Source organism: Oncorhynchus masou, chromosome 32 (assembly GCF_036934945.1).
Source record: "Oncorhynchus masou masou isolate Uvic2021 chromosome 32, UVic_Omas_1.1, whole genome shotgun sequence".
Taxonomy (NCBI): Eukaryota; Metazoa; Chordata; class Actinopteri; order Salmoniformes; family Salmonidae; genus Oncorhynchus; species Oncorhynchus masou.
In genome coordinates, this window is record NC_088243.1 from 65,821,666 (window position 1) to 65,844,512 (window position 22,847).

The window sequence follows — 22,847 nt, forward strand, 5'->3', positions numbered from 1 at the left end:
TATCTTTTATGTTTCACCCTACATGTAGTATGATAACTGTTATCTTTTATGTTTCACCCTACATGTAGCATGATAACTGTTATCTTTTATATCACCCTACATGTAGCATGATAACTGTTATCTTTTATGTTTCACCCTACATGTAGCATGATAACTGTTATCTTTTATATCACCCTATATGTAGCATGACGACTGCTTGTATATGATTGGTGAAATATTAATGTTTTGCATATAAGAAAATACTAAACAATGACGAATGTTTAAAAGGTAAACCAAGAAAACACGTGCAGGATAGGTAAGAAACCCAGAGGGGCTTTTATTAATTTAACACCTTTTTAGAATCAAGGTTCCATGCTGTCAAAACAGTTCACACAACTTCAAAACAATTCTTTACGTGTGCTAAACTACCTTTTCTTATCTGTGCTCAGACAGTCATATGGGCCTAATGCAGGTGTTGACATTGTGTGTGCTGATTGAAGTCCTTGCTCCATTCAACGTTTTTCCTCAGTGTACGCTGGAGAGGATAGCAGAAAGGAAGTCATCAATAAGGGGCTCAAACTCAGTGGCGAAGGTCTGTATCTGTCCAGGGGAGTCTGTTTGAACATTTGGTGTGTGATTAAGTGGGAGGTTAATGTATGTCTATTAATAATTCACCCTGTTTTGACTGTAATTAGACGCTACAGATGTAGTAGTATTTAATTTAATTTGATCACTTTTGTTGCTGAGAATTTTCCTGCACGACAGAAAATGCAAACTTGTAGCGCATGCGATGGTTAAAAGGCCCCTAAAGTTTTTCATTTTCACTTTAAAAATGTCAGACTTGATTTGCCCTAACAAAAATATGTATCAACCCCTACAAAAAAATATCCATTAATTATAATCCACATAATAATTCACATTTCCTATTGCTGCAGGATTATTTTCCTGCTGTAGCAAAACTGGCTCAAATGAAGATCCTACATATGTATAATTTGTAGAGTAAAGCTATATAAAGGAACAATTAGGTCAAGGTTGATTGATTGCATGGATTGGTTGGATAATGGTCTGGCTGTGCCCCTTTTGCCAGGTCTTTAAACTGTTCTTTGTGGACTCAGACATAAAGCTTGGAGATTGAGTATGGAAGGTGGAAATCATTTCTACAACGTTGCCAATGCATTATGTCAGAGCTCACAGAGGCATTACCTCTCATGTTTATGTCAAAATGACAGACCCAAGCATTGATCCCACCCTCAAAGGTGTCTTTTTGACTGTACATTAACAGTCAAAGAGACACCATCTCATCCAAATGTCAACCTAGTGTCACCTTTTACAGATTAATTTATATTTGTAACACATTTGCTATGTATAACATTTTTTTGATATTTGAACTGTCACTGTCTTGAAGGGATATAGTGTGAGATTTCGGCCATTAATCCCTTTTTTACTTCCCCCAATATTCAGATGAAAATGTATGTCTCTGCGTGCAGCTTGAAGGAAGTTGAATGTAGCTTCACAAGCCATTGCTAACTAGCATCAGTGCAATGACTGTTCCCATAGACTTCCAGTTACTTAGCAATTATGTTAACGCTAATGAGAAACTTCCTTCAAACTGCATGCAGAGACTTAACAATGGTAACCATGAGTTCATCTGACTCTTGGAAAATAGAAAAAGGGCTTGATTTCCAAAATCTCGCTCTATCCCTTTGAGAACCATTAACATAGCATCTAATGTAGAATTATAAATCAAATGTTCCTTAGCTCCACAATGGCAATTAGAAATGGGAAATTAAATGTGATGCTTTGCTTTACCAAAAGCAGCAGATGGCAGCAATGTACTACTTTATTTCAAGGATGAAATGGCCAAATTAGAATTGATAGACTGCATCTACAGTTGAAGTCGGAAGTTTACATACACTTAGGTTGGAGTCATTAAAACGCGTTTTTCAACAAGTCCACAAATATCTTGTTAACTTACTATAGTTTGGCATGTCGGTTAGGACATCTATTTTGTGCATGACACAAGTAATTTTTCCAACAATTGTTTACAGACAGATTACTTCACTTATAATTCACTGTATCACAATTCCAGTGGTTAAGAAGTTTACATACAATAAGTTGACTGTTCATCCTTGGGAGCAATTTCCAAATGCCTGAAGGTACCACGCTCATCTGTACAAACAATAGTATGCAAGTACAAACACCATGGGACCATGCAGCCGTTATACCTCTCAGGAAGGAGACGCGTTCTGTCTCCTAGCGATGAACGTACTTTGGTGTGAAAAGTAAAAATCAATCCCAGAACAACAGCAAAGGACCTTGTGAAGATGCTGGAGGAAATAGGTAGAAATCTATCTATATCCACAGTAAATGAGTCCCCAATCGACATAACCTGAAAGGCCGCTCAGCAAGGAAGAGACCATAAAAAAGCCAGACTACGGTTTGCGACTGCACATGGGGACAAAGATCGTACTTTTTGGAGAAATGTCCTCTGGTCTGATGAAACAAAATTGAACTGTTTGGCCATAATGACCATCGTTATGTTTGGAGGGAAAAGGGGGAGGCTTGCAAGCTGAAGCATCATGTTGTGGGGGTGCTTTGCTGTAGGAGGGACTGGTGCACTGGACGGAATGAGGAAGGACAATTATGTGGATATATTGAAGCAACATCTCAAGACATCAGTCCGAAAGTTAAAGTTTGGTCGCAAACCGGTCTTTCAAATGAACAATGATCCCAAGCATACTTCCAAAGTTGTGGGAAAATGGCTTAAGAACAACAAAGTCAAGGTATTGGAGTGGTCATCACAAAGCCAATTTTATAGAAGATTTGTGGGCAGAACTGAAAAAGGAGGCCTACAAACGTGATTCAGTTACACCAGCTCTGTCAAGGGGAATGGGCCAAAATTCACCCAACTTATTGTGGGAAGCTTGTGGAAGGCTACACGAAATGTTTGACCCAAGTTAAACAATTTAAAGGCAATGCTACCAAATACTAATTGAGTGTATGTCAACTTCTGACCCACTGGGAATGTGATGAAAGAAATAAAAGTTGAAATAAATCCTTGTCTCTACTATTATTCTGACATTTCACATTCTTAAAATAAAGTGGTGATCCCAACTGACCTAGGACAGGGCATTTTTACTAGGATTAAATGTCAGGAATTGTGAAAAACTGAGTTTAAATGTATTTGGCTAAAGTGTGTGTAAACTTCCGACTTCAACTGTAAATATTGTTCATGTTGCGAGGCCGCAAGCTGTCCATTTTAGTTCCTAAGCATGGTAACAACTTATCCTCCATCCCTCATGCTGCAGATAACGGTCTTAGATTGCATGGTGGGAGGATTGCAGGCTAGAACAGTGATGAGAAGCAATAATGAGTGTAATGGAACACTATACTCATACTGTACACATAAATCCAACATGGGCATTGTTCATTGTGAGGTAATAAGGAAGTAACTGTCACAGTAGGACTAATGCTACTGTATACACATACCAGTTAACCAGAGCTTCTTTCCCTAGGTTATAGCTTTTTAACTACCCATGCAATTCTTCTGGATATTTCTGTCTGTATAGTGTTTATAGAATTGTGTGTGTTTATGTGTGTGTGAAAATGCATAAATTTGTGTTTGATGACGATGTGGAATGTTTTGTGAGTTATTAATTTGCATGGACAGTATTGCCAGAATATCTAGAGAAAACAAAAAGTCTATTCCTCAGAAAATCAAACGAGTCACTTATGATTGTGGTGATCACACTCCGCATATGGGAGGGGGCGAGAATGAGGGAGAAGAAAGAGAGTGTGTGGTGGAGTGTGTTGTAAAAATGTACTGCTAAATTGGTATTTCTCTCAACAATAAGGCATATTTCAAACGATAGGAACCCTTCAGAGATAAGGCAGAGTTTTTTTAACGAACTCTTCCAAAGCATATAAACCCCCGAATAGCAATAGCCACCTGCTTCTTCTGTGAATGGACTAAAGCATCCCGGGGGTATAGATTAAGTGTTTGCTAACTGATTTAACAAGAACGATTTAGAAGAAGTCTGGACTGTATCTAAGAGGCACAGGGCAGCCTAAGGACTAGTTTATGCAAAAACATGCCATGAGAATTATTTAGCATGTATTCTTCTTTAGGTTATGGAGAGGTCTCGGTGGGGCCTCAGGCCAATTACAACATATCATAACTCAACTTTTTTCAACTTTTTTTTAAACAATTGCTTCTGGAGAGAATTTTTGTGACAGCTTTCCCCAACGCTGCTGTTGTTATGCAGACAGAGATGTTCATCTGGAAGAAATAAGAGATCAAAAAAAAACTGTGGGGGCGAGGAGCCCAGAGAGACCAGAATATCCATAGAGATCAGAACATGTTCCCTCTTTTCGTCATATTAATCTTTAACCAAGCAAAGCCGTCACATATTACAGCTTAATTTCCAAAACCAAAAAAACAAGTTTCACATATAAATTGCCCTCCCTGTATTCTCTTTCCCTCTTTCAGACAGAGATATAAAAACAGCCATTTGCAAAGTAAAAAGCCATGCTAGTCTGGTGTGACAACGTCTCTCCGTGTTCCTTCGTTGTCTTATTCTGATGGCCGACTTTATCTGAGGGTCCATGCTGAGACGTGAAAGCTACAGCTTCATTCTTATAATGGACTTCGTTATACAGTATATCATATCACCAAGAGTTCCCCACATTAAGAGCTGCTTTTGGGTGATTTAACACTCCCAGAATGGAGACATTCATTCTCATCTCATGCTGTAATGCTTATCTCTCTGAGGAAGAAAGGACCTTTCAGTGTTCATAGTTGATATCACCAGTGATAGGCTAAGCGGCAATATGGTGCTGGCTATTAACAGTACATCAGGCATTCAGTCAGTGCAGGGGGTCCGGAAAGTTAACTTTGCTAAAAAATAAATAGCGCTAAAACTTAAATTGTCCTGTGTAGGGGATTCACTGTAAATTGAACGTGTATCATTGCGGGTTAATATCTGCATACAGTATGTGTTTAGTACCATGTTACTTTACTACCATGTCCTTGCCTTCAGAGTAATTAATGGTGTTGTTTACTTTACATTCTGTCAGAGCTTAATGAGTAACATGCATGTTTTAGGCACATAATACATTTTCACAAATTAACAATTGAATTCAGAGCCCTAATTAGTCTTGATATAGATAAATGAGCGAACCTATCGTTTAATACGTCATTACATCTCCGTAATATAAGATGACCAAACATGTTGTGGACAGTGTATCGTGTATACGTTAAACAAATTGATTGAATCAGACCTGTATTGTGGTAAATCCACATCATTATGACCCTGTATCTTCCCTGCCAACATGTTGTATGTACGACAGTGTCTGAGACCAAGGATGTCCTAATATGGACACCATACAGTTATCTCAGAATCTTAACAGACAAAGTCAGGTAAAACAAAAACCTGACTCACTCAGGGTTTCAATCTGTGCTTAGCTCACTTAACACAAGGAAAGAAAACTTTTGCGACCCACTAAAATATTCAAGCTTAAAGCATTGACCTTATTAGGAAGATTTTTGCATGTTGTTTTTGCCATGGGGAAATGTTGTTACCGTGTCATGTACACGTTTAAAGTGGCGTTTAAATACAAAACAATTTGACAATACAACTTTCATAACAGTTACATGCCAATAAAAACAGACTAGCCTGCTGGCCTTACTGGGTCAATGGGAACACTAGCCTGCTGGCCTTACTGGGTCGATAGGAACACAAGCCTGCTGGCCTTACTGGGTCGATAGGAACACTAGCCTGCTGGCCTTACTGGGTGGATAGGAACACTAGCCTGCTGGCCTTACTGGGTCGATAGGAACACTAGCCTGCTGGCCTTACTGGGTCGATAGGAACACTAGCCTGCTGGCCTTACTGTGTCGATAGGAACACTAGCCTGCTGGCCTTACTGGGTCGATAGGAACATGAGCCTGCTGGTCTTACTGGGTGGATAGGAACACTAGCCTGCTGGCCTTACTGTGTCGATAGGAACACTAGCCTGCTGGCCTTACTGGGTGGATAGGAACACTAGCCTGCTGGCCTTACTGGGTCGATAGGAACACTAGCCTGCTGGCCTCACTGGGTGGATAGGAACACTAGCCTGCTGGCCTTACTGGGTGGATAGGAACACTAGCCTGCTGGCCTTACTGGGTCGATAGGAACACTAGCCTGCTGGCCTTACTGGGTCGATAGGAACACTAGCCTGCTGGCCTTACTGTGTCGATAGGAACACTAGCCTGCTGGCCTTACTGGGTCGATAGGAACATGAGCCTGCTGGTCTTACTGGGTGGATAGGAACACTAGCCTGCTGGCCTTACTGGGTGGATAGGAACACTAGCCTGCTGGCCTTACTGGGTCGATAGGAACATGAGCCTGCTGGTCTTACTGGGTCGATAGGAACATGAGCCTGCTGGCCTTACTGGGTCGATAGGAACACTAGCCTGCTGGTCTTACTGTGTCGATAGGAACACTAGCCTGCTGGCCTTACTGGGTCGATAGGAACATGAGCCTGCTGGTCTTACTGGGTGGATAGGAACACTAGCCTGCTGGCCTTACTGTGTCGATAGGAACACTAGCCTGCTGGCCTTACTGGGTGGATAGGAACACTAGCCTGCTGGCCTTACTGGGTCGATAGGAACACTAGCCTGCTGGCCTCACTGGGTGGATAGGAACACTAGCCTGCTGGCCTTACTGGGTGGATAGGAACACTAGCCTGCTGGCCTTACTGGGTCGATAGGAACACTAGCCTGCTGGCCTTACTGGGTCGATAGGAACACTAGCCTGCTGGCCTTACTGTGTCGATAGGAACACTAGCCTGCTGGCCTTACTGGGTCGATAGGAACAAGAGCCTGCTGGTCTTACTGGGTGGATAGGAACACTAGCCTGCTGGCCTTACTGGGTGGATAGGAACACTAGCCTGCTGGCCTTACTGGGTCGATAGGAACATGAGCCTGCTGGTCTTACTGGGTCGATAGGAACATGAGCCTGCTGGCCTTACTGGGTCGATAGGAACACTAGCCTGCTGGTCTTACTGGGTCGATAGGAACATGAGCCTGCTGGCCTTACTGGGTCGACAGGAACACTAGCCTGCTGGCCTTACTGGGTGGATAGGAACACTAGCCTGCTGGTCTTACTGGGTCGATAGGAACACTAGCCTGCTGGCCTTACTGGGTCGATAGGAACACTAGCCTGCTGGCCTTACTTGGTCGATAGGAACACTAGCCTGCTGGCCTTACTGGGTCGATAGGAACACTAGCCTGCTGGCCTTACTGGTTGGATAGGAACACTAGCCTGCTGGCCTTACTGGGTCGATAGGAACACTAGCCTGCTGGCCTTACTGGGTCGATAGGAACACTAGTCCGAGCTATTTAGGAGAGATATCACACCTGGCACAAATGATTGTCTAGTTCTGTTTTTCCTGCCGAGGGGTGCCCTATACCTGTGCCCAGAGGGGAGTAGTTCAAAGTCCGGGTACTGGGTGTGGCTTGGGTCTAAAATTATTTTGTGAACCTTTCGGAGGCCCCTGACCTTAAAGATCTCATCCAGGCCTGTCTGTTTGACTCCAAGTATCTTGCTTGCTGTGGTGATAATCTTTCTCAGCATATTTCTCTGGCTGACAGTGGCATTGCCAAACCAACAAACAATACAAAAAGTTCAAATACTCTCAAACTAATGGTTGTCTTTTGTATTGCTTCCATTTCTCAGTTCCCTGCTGGGCAGGGGATGGCTGCTTTGTGTTGTACCACTTCTCAGTTCCCTGCTGGGCAGGGGATGGCTGCTTTGTGTTGTACCATTTCTCAGTTCCCTGCTGGGCAGGGGATGGCTGCTTTGTGTTGTACCACTTCTCAGTTCCCTGCTGGGCAGTTGATGGCTGCTTTGTGTTGTACCACTTCTCAGTTCCCTGCTGGGCAGGGGATGGCTGCTTTGTGCTGTACCACTTCTCAGTTCCCTGCTGGGCAGGGGATGGCTGCTTTGTGTTGTACCACTTCTCAGTTCCCTGCTGGGCAGGGGATGGCTGCTTTGTGTTGTACCACTTCTCAGTTCCCTGCTGGGCAGGGGATGGCTGCTTTGTGTTGTACCACTTCTCAGTTCCCTGCTGGGCAGTTGATGGCTGCTTTGTGTTGTCAGGACCTGGTTACGAACCTGGGTCTCTGGAGTGAAAAACAGTCACTTAACCAACTGAGCCACGAATAGTCAGCAGAACCCAGAAGATGAGGCAGACACAGCAGTACTTAAGACGGTGTATTTAATAAAGTAAAAAGGAGAAGTCCTTCAATACAAAAAATGGCAAATCCAAAAGGTGGTAGGAATAGCACAAAAAAGCCTCAAGAGATACTCGAAAACAAAAACAGAATTCCACAAGAGCATCCACCGGAATCGACAAGAATACACAGAACACTAGGGCTGGGTGCTAACATACAAACACAGAGCACAGAACTGAGGGAAACTAAGGGTTTAAATACAATCAGGGGAAAACGAGGCACAGGTGCAAATAATAATGGGGAACAAGGAAAAAACATAAGGTCAAAAAGCACAATGGGGGCATCTAGTGACCAAAACCCGGAACAACCCTGGCCAAATCCTGACAGAATCCCCCTAGGAACGGCTCCTGACGTTCCTACCAGCTCTCTCAGGGTGGAGGGCCCTGAACTGACGAATGAGGTCAGGGTCCAGGATGTCTTTGGCAGGAACCCAGGAGCGCTCCTCGGGACCGTAGCCTTCCCAGTCCACCAGATACTGCCAGGACCGCTGCACCCGGCGGGAATCCAGTATCCGATGGACGGTATAAGCCGGCTGGCCTCCAATGACACGAGGCGGAGGGGAGGTCTGTCTGCCGGGACAAGGGGAGAAAAAACAACAGGTTTTAACAATGAAATGTGAAATGTGGGATTAATCTTAAGGGATCTGGGTAAGTGTAGGCGATAAGAAACTGGGTTAACTCTCCTGGCAACCTTGAAGGGACCGATGTATTTTTGGGACAGCTTGCGAGACTCCACCCATAGAGGTAAGTCTCTTGTGGAGAGCCAGACTCTCTGGCCGGGGCGCAGGGTAGGCCCGGGATGGCGACGTCTGTTGGCTTGTTGTTGGTACCTCTGTGAGGAACGCATAAGATTAAGACGGGTCTTCCTCCACATAAGCCGACAGCGTCTGACGAACTTCAAGGCCGAAGGCACTCTGACTTCTGCCTCCTGGTCCGGGAACAATGGAGGAGCATAGCCAAACTGACACTCGTGCGGGGACATACCAGTGGAGGAGGAGCGCAAGGTGTTGTGCGCGTATTCGCCCCAAACAATAAAGGATGACCATGTGGACGGGTTGTCACGAGTCATACATCGGAGGGTGGTTTCCAGCTCTTGATTCATCCTCTCTGTTTGGCCGTTGGACTCCGGATGGTACCCTGAAGATAGACTGGCAGAAGCCCCCATGAGTTGGCAGAAGGCCTTCCAAATCCTTGAGGCGAACTGGGGACCTCTGTCAGAAACCATATCTTGAGGAATGCCGAAGACTCGGAAAACATGATTAATTACCAACTCAGCCGTTTCCTTGGCAGAAGGTAACTTAGTCAGAGGGATGAACCTGGCCGCCTTTGAAAACCTGTCGATTATGACTAGGATAGTAGTATTGCCATGGGATGGAGGAAGTCCAGTAATAAGTCCAGTAATAAATTCCAATGAGATATGGGACCAGGGTCTGTGGGGAACAGGTAAAGGGTGAAGGAGTCCTTGAGGGCGGAGGTGAGAAGATTTGCCCTGGCAGCACACGGGACAGGCATTGACGAAAGTGGCAACGTCTTCTCTTATGGTAGGCCACCAGAACTTACGCTGGATGAACTCCAAGGTGCGACCTACGCCCGGATGACAGGTGAGGCGAGAGGAGTGCCCCCACAGAAGGACCTGAGTCCTCACTGCCTTGGGGACAAACAACCGATTGGCAGGACCTCCTTTCGGGTCCGGTTCGCTAGCTTGAGCACGTCTCACGGTATCCTCAACTTGCCACGAGATTGGAGCCACAATCTTAGCAGCAGGAAGGACAGGCATGTCCGTGTCATCTCGAATGGCAGGAGCGTAGACACGGGACAGGGCATCCGGTTTGAGATTCTTCGACCCGGGCCGATAGGTGAGGATAAACTGGAATCGACTGAAGAAAAGAGACCATCTAGCTTGTCTAGAGTTCAACCGCTTCGCCTGCTGGATATACTCCAGATTTTTGTGGTCCGTAAGCACTTGAAACGGGTGAGAAGCCCCCTCGAGCCAGTGTCTCCATTCCTTCAATGCCATCTTAACCGCTAGGAGTTCACGATCCCCCACATCGTAGTTCCTCTCAGTCGGGGTAAGCCGGTGTGAGAAGAAAGCGCACGGATGAAGCTTCTTGTCTTCACCCCTCTGAGACAGGACAGCTCCAACACCAACCTCTGATGCGTCTACCTCCACCACAAATGGTTCATCCGTAGTCGGTAGTATCAGGATGGGAGCAGAGAGAACGCGCTGCTTGAGTCCTTGGAAGGCCGTCTCATCTTCTCTTCCCCACAAAAACCTTGCATTGCCACCCTTGGTTAAAGCTGAGAGAGGGGCTGCCACCAAGCTGAAGTTCTTGATGAACTTGCGGTAAAAGTTTGTGAAGCCCAGGAAACGCTGAACTTCCTTAACGGATTTGGGGGTGGGCCAATCCGCTACCGCCCCTACCTTCCTGGGGTCCATTTGGACTCGACCGGGTTCCACTACAAATCCCAGGAATTGTACTCGGGATGAATGGAATTCACATTTTTCCGGCTTAACGTACAGATGGCTGTCCAGGAGGCGTTTGAGTACTTGTCTGACATGCTTAGTGTGTTCTTGAAGGGAGCTCGAAAAGATGAGGATGTCATCCAAGTAAACGAACACAAATATGTTAAGCATATCCCTAAGCACATCGTTTATGAGCGCTTGGAACACCGCTGGGGCGTTGGTCAGGCCGAAGGGCATCACCAAGTATTCATAGTGACCAGTAGGCGTGTTGAAAGCGGTCTTCCACTCGTCACCAGGTCTGATCCGCACAAGATGGTATGCGTTCCGCAGGTCAAGCTTAGTGAAAACAACTGCTTCCTGGAGCAGCTCGAAGGCTGTGGCCATAAGGGGTAGCGGGTAACGGTTACGGACGGTTATGGCATTGAGTCCCCGGTAGTCGATGCAAGGACGTAATCCACCGTCTTTCTTGGCCACAAAGAAAAACCCTGCTCCCGCCGGGAGGTGGATGGACACATGAGGCCTGCTTCCAGAGCGTCCTTGATGTAGGTATCCATAGCAGCTCGTTCGGGTGGAGATAGGGAAAAGATCCGACCTCTGGCGGGGCAAGTGCCCGGAAACAGGTCGATGGGGCAATCGTAAGGTCTATGGGGTGGTAGCATGGTGGCCCTCTGTTTGCTAAACACCAGTTTGAGGTCATGGTAACACTCGGGAACTCGGGTCAGGTCGATGGATTCTAAAGACTCGGGAGTAGAACTCGGGGAATTCTGGAAAATACAAGTAGCTTGGCACGTAGGACCCCACTGCTTGATAGTGCCCACAGACCAGTCGATGTGAGGGTTATGGCTGTGAAGCCAGGGGTATCCAAGGATGAGAGGGAACTCGGAACAGGAGATCAAATGAAAGTTCATCAATTCCTGGTGTTGTGAAACCGAAAGTCGCAAGGAGGTAGTGACATGAGTGACAAGTCCAGATCCCAAAGGGCTTCCATCCAATGTAGTGACCCTCATGGGTTCACTTAGAGGTTCAGAGGGAACGCCATTCTCCTTCGCCCAGACACCATCCATGAAGTTACCTGCGGCTCCAGAGTCTACCAAGGCTTGAAGGTGAAGCTTGTGGTTGTCCCAGGAGAGGGTGACTGGAATGAGCAGACGGGAGTTGGACGGATGGGAGGAGGTTATGTTTCCCGTTACAGTTCCCCCCGTTCTGTACGGGACAGAGCGTTTCCCTGGAGCCCGGGACACGTAGAACGGAAATGGCCCGGTTTGCCGCAATATAGACAGCGTCGCTCCCTCATCCGGCGGTCTCTCTCAGCCTGGGAGATGCGTCCAATCTGCATGGGTTCCGATGGAGCCAGCGAGGATAAAGGTGGGGACTCGGAGCTGGGACTGATAGGGGCTAGAGGTCTACGGTTGAGTTCTCTCTCTCTCAGACGCTGGTCAATGCGTGAGGCCAACTTGATCAGGGACTCGGGATTGTCCGGTGGTTCCCGAGTGGCCAGTTCATCTTGGATAGTGTCGGAAAGGCCTTTCAGAAAGCACACCGTGAGCGCCTCGTTGTTCCAGCCACTTGCTGCTGCCACCGTGCGGAACTGGATGGCATAGTCCGTCACGCTGCGGCAACCTTGGTGGAGAGTCAGGAGCTGTTTGGCTGAGTCAGAACCACTGCTTGGGCCTTGAAACACTCGTTTGAATTCCTCAGCAAAGGCAGAGTAGCTGGCACAGCAGGAACTATGGGCATCCCACACAGCAGTAGCCCAGGCCAGGGCTTTTTACGACAGCAGGGTGATGATATAAGCGATCTTAGACCGGTCGGTGGGAAACGACGAGGGTTGTAGCTCAAAGGAGAGAGAACATTGGGTGAGAAACCCTTTACAAGCACTTGGATCACCTGAGAACCGTTGGGGAGGTGGAAGACGAGGTTCAGCCAGGGGGTTAACTGCCATGGGTACGTGAATCTGAGGTACTGGGACGGGAACTGTTGCCGGGGTAAGACGATCAGATATTTGCTTAATGGAAGTCAGCATCTCCGACAGAAGATGAGAATGTCTAGCCATTAAGGCCTCTTGCTGAACCAGGGCGGCTTCGTGGCGTTGGACAGTCTCCTGGTGGTGGGACAGCATGGCAAAAAGGTCCTGGGAACTGGCTGCCTCTGGGTTCATTTTTGGCTCTGTGTTTCTGTCAGGAGCCGGTTACGAACCTGGGTCTCCGGAGTGAGAAACAGTCACTTAACCAACTGAGCCACGAATAGTCAGCAGAACCCAGAAGATGAGGCAGACACAGCAGTACTTAAGACGGTGTATTTAATAAAGTAAAAAGGAGAAGTCCTTCAATACAAAAAATGGCAAATCCAAAAGGTGGTAGGAATAGCACAAAAAAGCCTCAAGAGATACTCGAAAACAAAAACAGAATTCCACAAGAGCATCCACCGGAATCGACAAGAATACACAGAACACTAGGGCTGGGTGCTAACATACAAACACAGAGCACAGAACTGAGGGAAACTAAGGGTTTAAATACAATCAGGGGAAAACGAGGCACAGGTGCAAATAATAATGGGGAACAAGGGAAAAAACATAAGGTCAAAAAGCACAATGGGGGCATCTAGTGACCAAAACCCGGAACAACCCTGGCCAAATCCTGACATGTGTTGTACCATTTCTCAGTTCCCTGCTGGGCAGGGGATGGCTGCTTTGTGTTGTTCCACTTCTCAGTTCCCTGCTGGGCAGGGGATGGCTGCTTTGTGTTGTACCACTTCTCAGTTCCCTGCTGGGCAGGGGATGGCTGCTTTGTGTTGTACCACTTCTCAGTTCCTTGCTGGGCAGGGGATGGCTGCTTTGTGTTGTACCACTTCTCAGTTCCCTGCTGGGCAGGGGATGGCTGCTTTGTGTTGTACCACTTCTCAGTTCCCTGCTGGGCAGGGGATGGCTGCTTTGTGTTGTACCACTTCTCAGTTCCTTGCTGGGCAGGGGATGGCTGCTTTGTGTTGTACCACTTCTCAGTTCCCTGCTGGGCAGTTGATGGCTGCTTTGTGTTGTACCATTTCTCAGTTCCCTGCTGGGCAGGGGATGGCTGCTTTGTGTTGTACCACTTCTCAGTTCCTTGCTGGGCAGGGGATGGCTGCTTTGTGTTGTACCACTTCTCAGTTCCCTGCTGGGCAGGGGATGGCTGCTTTGTGTTGTACCACTTCTCAGTTCCTTGCTGGGCAGGGGATGGCTGCTTTGTGTTGTACCACTTCTCAGTTCCCTGCTGGGCAGGGGATGGCTGCTTTGTGTTGTACCACTTCTCAGTTCCTTGCTGGGCAGGGGATGGCTGCTTTGTGTTGTACCACTTCTCAGTTCCTTGCTGGGCAGGGGATGGCTGCTTTGTGTTGTACCACTTCTCAGTTCCTTGCTGGGCAGGGGATGGCTGCTTTGTGTTGTACCACTTCTCAATTCCTTGCTGGGCAGGGGATGGCTGCTTTGTGTTGTACCACTTCTCAGTTCCTTGCTGGGCAGGGGATGGCTGCTTTGTGTTGTACCACTTCTCAGTTCCTTGCTGGGCAGGGGATGGCTGCTTTGTGTTGTACCACTTCTCAGTTCCTTGCTGGGCAGGGGATGGCTGCTTTGTGTTGTACCACTTCTCAGTTCCTTGCTGTGCAGTGGATGGCTGCTTTGTGTTGCACCACTTCTCAGTTCCTTGCTGGGCAGGGGATGGCTGCTTTGTGTTGTACCACTTCTCAGTTCCCTGCTGGGCAGGGGATGGCTGCTTTGTGGCAGGTTTACCTACCTCCCTTGCCTTGCTTACTTTATAACAACTCTTATTCAAAGGGATGTTCATTTCAGTTTAGAAAAAAAAGTGGATCCAGGAGTTAACAAAAATACAACATGTATCACATACAATGCACACCATTGTACAGGTGTAGCACTCAACTATTATACAATATGCTCAAGTAATTGAGTTCACTATAGCAATACACATACTCAAATAAAGGGCAAGCCAGCAAAACATTTCTCCAGTCCAGATAATTAGATAGACACCCTGTCTTGTTGTATGAGATTTGAAGTGGTTTATGGTTCATGAAGGCACCACCTGCTATGACCCCATGATTAAAGGTCTTCCCCCAAATTGCATCAGTTAGCCAGCGTTATCTGGTATTTGTCTTTACAAGATGGTATCGACTTTTGTGACATCATGCAGAAAATGAACTGTCATGTGTGCAAGTGCTGCACTGAATGAACGCTGATAAAACCTTCTGAGCCAATGGTAATAAATACTACAGGCCGACGAAGAACAGGCTAGGTAGACAAAGCACAACCACAATGTCTGGCCTCCTTTGAAATGAGCATGTTAATCTTGTGAGTGGCTTTAAAGGGACATTTAAAAAAGCACCACCCCAACATCAACATGTGTGAAAATGGTACGTTTCTATGTTTTGTAGTAAAAAAGATAGAGGAAGATAAGTGTTTCCAATGACATCATCGGTGTGCATTGTGTGATTTTAACCAATTATGAGCAGCCATTGCCTACTAATTGGTTGATGATGACATTGGAAACACTTAACTTCTTCTATCTTCTTTTCAACAAAACATAGAAATGTGCAATTTTCACATATGTTGATGTTGGGATGATGCTGGAGATGAAGTTGAAAAACTGTGAAGTTTCCCTTTTAATATGAGTAGCTCACTCCTCATTTGGAAATATATTTTGAACAGAGGTCTTAGTGAAGAAATAAAACAAATCAAGCTATTCCAATGCTTGCACGGCCTAGATAATGGGGTCATAATTTTTTCTTTACATGCGTTGTGGAAATGTGATACAAAAAGCAAAGTGATAGCCAGCTCTGCTTTTGTTGTGCGTAAATAGATACTTAAAGTCAGATTAACATCCAAGAAGCAACATCTAACATGATGGATTTCAAGGATTTTTTTGCAGGTTCTGGAGGCCATTATATTTCCCCAAGGACATCAGAACAGCAATAAAACTAGCCATTAGAACATTGTCTATTTACATACTGATTTGTTTGGTGGGTTTGATATGGCATTCTCACTCAGAATATTCTGACTCTTTAATTTGTTAATTATAAATGTTACGTTTAATATTCTGTGGCTTTCAACTTGTAGCCGCATAGTGCAACAGAAAGACAACTTCCAATATGCCAAACAAATTATATTTAAAACCACAAAGCATCACGACTCAATCCGATTCCAAGTTAAGATCATTCATGTTGTTCTTTTGTTTGTGCCGTTTCTGTTTATTTTTACGTGTGCTGTTGCAATAAGGACAATTATGCAATAGGGAAGTTTACTTTTCACTAGGGAAGTTAACTTTTCACTAGGGAAGTTAACTTTTCACTAGGGAAGTTAACGTTTCACTAGGGAAGTTTACATTGCATGACTCATTCTGCAGGGGGACTATTATGGGAAAATAACCCAATCAAATCCTAATCAAATAAATGTGTCAGTGTCAGAGGTACAATTGTAAATTAAGTCAAAGCTTATCGGTTAAACAACTTTAGAATCTCCAAAGTTGTATTTTACATGGGACAAGAATTACGCAGATTAAGCGGAGCCATATTTTTCAGATGAAGAGTTTTTAATTTATACTTGAGTTATCAGTTTTCATAGTGATTAATAAGTAACTCCATGCACGTAATCACAACATAAAAGTATTTTACCGATAGTCACATGATGTCTCTGGAAAAATATAAATTCTCAAGTTCACAGGTAGAAGCCAGCACATACTTCCTGGGAATGGTGTGTAGGCTGTTTTGATCTAAATGATGGGGCTCTTAGTGATGACATCAGGGGCTCTGCTGCTCTTTCACCTGCACCTTTCACCTGCACCTGTTAAGACGGCTTTGTCGGCAATTGCATCACCTGCTATGACCCCAAGATCTGTGAAAGCGGCTCCTGCTGTCGTCAAGGTTACCGCTGGTCTTCTATACTGGGTTGTGTGGACGTTGACGAGTGTTCCTTTCCTGACCAGCCCTGCGCCCCTCAGGTCTGTGAGAACACCCCTGGGTCCTTCAACTGTCTGGTCTCTTCTGACGATAACCTGCTCAGTCCAGCACACCAGCCCAAACGTGGACCCCCGCTCTGTCCAGTTTATGTGTGGGGACACAGAGTGTCCAGTGGGACAGGACTGTATCAGTATTGGTGGAACATCTCGTTGTGCAGACCACTGCCAGCACTACTCTGTACTGAATGACGCCTGGCGTGCCACCAACTACAGGGGTATAGGGAACTGCGACAAGGATATCAACTTTCGGGGCTGGTATCGCATGTTCCTGGGGGACACCAGTGTTCAGATGCCAGAGAGGTGTGTGCAAAAGCACACGTGGTACCAACAGCCCGATGTGGCTTACAGATCCCCACCCCCAGCTGTCGGACGGAGTGGATCAGCGGGGTGTCTGTGGGAGCTATGATAGCTGCTGCCAATATAAACAAACCCCAATCCATGTCAAAGCCTGCTATAGAAACTACTATGTCTACAAGTTTGTCAGTCCAACGTATTGCACCTTTGCCCGTTGTGCAGACGTCAACACTATGGTATGTGCTTGCTGTGGAAGTGATCAAACTTGTGTGAGTGAGGATAAGATCAACTGGAGATGTGAGAGGAAAGCTCCAGAGCTGGTATGTGGGCGGAGCCTCCTACAGGTGTGTCTCAGCAGAGCTCATCTGGAGGCTTCTGGTATAAACGCTACCACTGCTCATCTGGCTGACCGGTGCTGCTCCGCCCACGAGGATCGTAATGGCATGGTGTGGTACCAGGTGGAGCGCAGGGAGGGACACTGTGGAAACACAGTGAAGACAAATGGCACACATGCTGTCTACTCCAACAGCATATTTGTTTATCCAGTAGATGCACAAAATGATTCTCCTCTTAGCTTTCCTTTCTCCTGTATCTATCCTCTGGAGATAGAGAGCAGCCTGGATGTGCCCATCAGACCCCATCTACCAACTCACAATGCAGTTGTCGCAGTCGGTGCCAAGGCCAGAGCCTCCATGTTTCTGTATCGTAACTCCAACTACACAGAACCTTACCCAGCTGGTCAGGCAGTCACTCTGCTTGTGGGTTCCTCCCTGCATGTGGGCGTGTCCGTAGACGAGTCAGACCCGGAGCTTTTCGTGGACGACTGCTTCACCACGGAATCCCCCAGCCCTGACAACCTCCTTCGATACTACATAATTCAGGACAGCTGTCCAAGCAATCGTACCCACGTGACAGTCGAGGAAAGCGCCTCATCCCTCCAGGCTCGATCCTCTGCTCTGCTGTATGGAGGCTACCGTTACGTCTTCCTGCACTGCCGCCTCCGCCTGTGTAACCACAGAAGCTCACCCTGCTCTCCAGTGTGTTCCAGGAGGAGCTCCCGCTCTGTGGCCAAGTCTGTCTCCCTCAACCCCCTCACCATCGGGCCAATCACCTGGGCCCAGAGTCTAGAATGACCTCCAGCTTCTCCCCCACACCTCAACCCCACTGTCAACCCACTGGGCCCTCTCCCTCCCCAGATCTCCATTCCCACCAGCACAACCAATGGTCATGCAAGGGCACCAAATTACTTTCTGCTATTATTGATAATGAATGTTTGCAATACAGTGTGTGATTTCATTGTACTGTAAATGTTTTATACACATAGACTTGCATTGCTTTTGAGGATTGATCATTTACTCAGTTGTGTTTGTGCCAACCAAACCTGAGTTGCTCAGTGTGTATGCTGCCATTTGACAATGACAATGACAATAAATAACTATATGATAAAGAACACATCACTATGTATTTTTTCTCTATCTCTCCTCCCCCACTTGCACATAGATACACCCCCCTCTATTTCCCCAGCCTGCAGACATTTTTCAAAGCCATTTGACATAGACACAACTGTTGCCTGAGGTTTTTTCTTTCACCTTCTTGTAATTCCCAGTTGTATCTGGAAATCTAGAGTATACCTAGAGTCAGTGCGAGGTCTCTGAAGTCATACCTGCAGCCATTTTGGAGCAATCTTGAAGAAAGAGATAGCATCAACCAGCCAAGTAATGCTTACAGTAGGGATGATTTCCGACATAGCTGGGCTACCAGGGTCACCAGGGAGACCAATCTAAAGGGGAGAGAGAGGAGCCCATTACATCCGCCAGTAGAGGGAGAAATGATTGCCAGGGGAAGATAATTGTGAGGAGAGAAGCATGAAGCAAAAGCAGTGCCAGGAATTGTATCAGTCGGTGGCCCCTTTACAGCCTCTGCCCGTCTCGGATAAGGGGGATATGAACACTGGCAAGGTGCAGCTGGGAGGGAGAGAATGTCATTATCGTGGGTCCCCCACACAACCCCATAACCCTTTCCTCTGCTTTATTTTACTTTCCACTTCATTTTGTGTATGCTCTTTGCTCTGCCGCTCGCTTGACGAGGTAAACGTGTAAGTCCCCCTGGCTTTTGAAATCAATTTGGGTCCTCGCTGTGTCTCGTACGACACCTGACTGGCCCTGTGGTGCCCCTCCTTGATGAGGCCCGACTGGCCCTGTGGCGCAGCTCCTTGATGAGGCCCGGCTGGCCCCGTGGCGCAGCTCCTTGATGAGACCTGGCTGGCCCTCTGGCGTAGCTCTATGAGGAAGCCTGGCAGGGGGCTTTTGGCTGCCCTCACATTTTTGAAAGGTGGAGGAAGTGATTAACAGTGACGGCACACACACACATGCACGTGTGAACACACAGATCTCTGGTTCACTCATACAGCGGTACACAGGTTTGAGCTCCATTCCTGTGAGATTGTAAAGTAGGTTGTTGATTGAAAAATTGGTACTTCCTTAAGTAATGATACCTCGCTGGAAATAATTGATTGTTCAGACCCACTTGTGTACTTTGACCTCATACACAAGCAGGGTTAACAAGAACTACTGTTACCACAGCAATATTGATTGTCAAAATAATCAAAGTAGGTGCACCCCACTCCGATAAACATGGAGCTATAGTTATTAAAGGATGCTTTACTGTAACCAGTGGGTCAAGGAATGAATTTCAGTGTATTGGAGAAAAGACGAGACTGGTTAAACAGGAGAAAAAGAGCAGACTGGTTAACTAGTAGAAACAGAGCAGAGTGGTTACCCAGGAGAAACAGAGAAGAGTGGTTAACTAGGATAAACAGAGCAGAGTGGTTAACTAGGAGAAACAGAACAGAGTGGTTACCCAGGAGAAACAGAGCAGAGTGGTTACCCAGGAGAAACAGAACAGAGTGGTTAACTATGAGAAACAGAACAGAGTGGTTAACCAGGAGAAACAGAACAGAGTGGTTAACCAGGAGAAACAGAACAGAGTGGTTAACCAGGAGAAACAGAACAGAGTGGTTAACCAGGAGAAACAGAGAAGAGTGGTTAACTAGGAGAAACAGAGCAGAGTGGTTAACTAGGAGAAACAGAGCAGAGTGGTTAACTTGGAGAAACAGAACAGAGTGGTTACCCAGGAGAAACAGAGAAGAGTGGTTAACTAGGAGAAACAGAGCAGAGTGGTTAACTAGGAGAAACAGAACAGAGTGGTTACCCAGGAGAAACAGAGCAGAGTGGTTACCCAGGAGAAACAGAACAGAGTGGTTAACTATGAGAAACAGAACAGAGTGGTTAACCAGGAGAAACAGAACAGAGTGGTTAACCAGGAGAAACAGAACAGAGTGGTTAACCAGGAGAAACAGAGAAGAGTGGTTAACTAGGAGAAACAGAGCAGAGTGGTTAACCAGGAGAAACAGAGCAGAGTGGTTACCCAGGAGAAACAGAGCAGTGGTTAACTAGGAGAAACAGAGCAGAGTAGTTAACTAGGAGAAACAGAGCAGAGTGGTTACCCAGGAGAAACAGAGCAGAGTGGTTAACTCGGAGAAACAGAGCAGAGTGGTTCACTAGGAGAAACAGAACAGAGTGGTTAACTAGGAGAAACAGAGCAGAGTGGTTACCCAGGAGAAACAGAACAGAGTGGTTAACTATGAGAAACAGAACAGAGTGGTTAACCAGGAGAAACAGAACAGAGTGGTTAACCAGGAGAAACAGAACAGAGTGGTTAACCAGGAGAAACAGAGCAGAGTGGTTAACATGTATGGACCCAGAACTTAAATCTAGAGGCTGACCAATTAGTTAACAGAGATTATTCTTGGATGTGTCACCTTTCACCCTTCACCTCATCTCTTGTGCATGTACTGACAAATGTTAAGCTTGTGTGCTCAGAAAGATGACAATCAAATTAAATGTTAAATTATCAATATTGTTGAGGCATTTCACTGAAAAGCACTCATAGCCAACTAAGTTATGGATAGAAAAAATGGAATGAAGGCTACCATAGTGCTGCACACTAAAAATATGACCTTGTTTACCATGCATTCATACATTTCTATTACCCTCAGTGTCTGAGTGCTGCAGAATGTACAGAGTGCCAGGATTAGTGGGAGGCCTGATGATCGGTCCTCAAAAGACTATCAAAAGCCTTACTTTGAGTTGACGTGAGGAGATGTCCTCACTGGATTCAGAATTACTCCATGTGATATCAAGAAGCAGAAAGTCAAGAAAATCTCCTGAGTTCTCCTTAACGGTCTTTATTTACTGCTATAGCTGTGACAGAATGCAGCCAGCGTGATTCCATTCATTTGTAATTAGAAGAAACTAAACACAAAGATTTAATGACATGTGCCCCTGCCTGTTAAATCAGTTTCATGAGGGGAATTTTAATTCAGTTTTTTTGGGATACGATTGCACCCCTCAGCGCTTTTGTTAAAGATTGATTAATGGTATATTTGGTGCAAGAGGACCGAGGGTAGGGACAACATACTAATCTTTTGCATCAAGAATGTGTACATTACTTTACAAATTACATGGTCAGTAGAACTGTTAAAAAAAGTATTATCCAACTTGAACTTGTTCAAGTCTGGCCAATTAAAATGTGAAACCTTTCATGTTGTCATGGTTCTCTGGAGGTGCTACTATGTTGGCTGCCTTGTGCTTTGCAACAGGAGAGCATTTACTTGCAATGGTTAACTCATGGGTAAGCCCACTGCGCATGGGCTTTTTTGGATTATGTTTGCTTTCACCTGGCAGACTCCTCTTAAGACTCACCCCTCTGAACCCGGCTGTCTTGAGTGGCAGCTGAGCACGTCCTACAAGCCCCCATAATCCTTCGCTCTGCTTCTGTCTGATGTCATCTTTTCTGTAGGATAAACACTGGTGCCCCCAGGGCTTCCCGATAAGAACCTCTTCTGAGAATGAAGACGAGGATTAGATTCTTTCACTTCCACACCCTGGAACTAAAAAACTAAAATATCAGCATTTATTTATAGCCGCAAAACCCCTTGGCAATTAGTTACCCTGTGAAGCAAAACATACTGCCACATCTTCAAGTAGAAGAGAAGATACATATATATATATTTCAGCTGGCGTCACATTAAATAAATTGGGTGTGCTTAAAAAGATTTGCTTACAGTAGTTAAAGTTGCCGTACTTGAATTGTGCAACAGATGGTGTCTGGTACTTTGTGTTGTTGATCCATGTCTATGCCACTTAAGTTGCTTTAGAGAAAAAAACAAAAGAAACAATGAAATGTATTTGTCTAGCAGCACATTTTGTTGAGACTCAAAGCACTTCATGTCTTAAATAGATTACTCACTTCATCCACCACCAACGTGTAGCTGTCCCAATATGGACACTGTGCGCATGCTAACCACTGCCACCAACCTCCAGCGACTATACATGTACTGTTTAGCCAATATGCTAGTACGTGCATGTAAGAAAACAATGGAATCACATGCATAAGGGCTTTAACTTAATAAGCAAAAACCAAAGCTACACGGATACCACGTACTTTCCCCAATTAAATCCGACACCGCTGTCCCCAGTTAATACCATAAAACAATTTTCGAACACACTGAGCATAAATCATTCATGTCATGGATGAATTATTGACCAGGACAGGGAGCAGAAAAACAACATGCAGACCCATTTTGATAAGCATTTGTCTCCTGTACTCATGGCAGCCATTTTGCATTTTGGTCAGGGACTTGATCACCAGCATTCTTCCAGATAACACTTGATTTGGATAGTCTGTAGAGCATCTACAGATGGACTATCAGTGACACTTTAACTAACTATCTACAAAACCTAGCCCCCCAACCATTATCCTATCCCGAAACATAA

General features: G+C 45.8%; 1 pseudogene; it reads left to right on the plus strand.

Moving 5' to 3' along the window:
- Positions 1-15,102: 15,102 nt before the first annotated feature.
- Positions 15,103-18,424, plus strand: LOC135527250 (uromodulin-like; annotated as a pseudogene).
- The last annotated feature ends 4,423 nt before the right edge of the window (positions 18,425-22,847 follow it).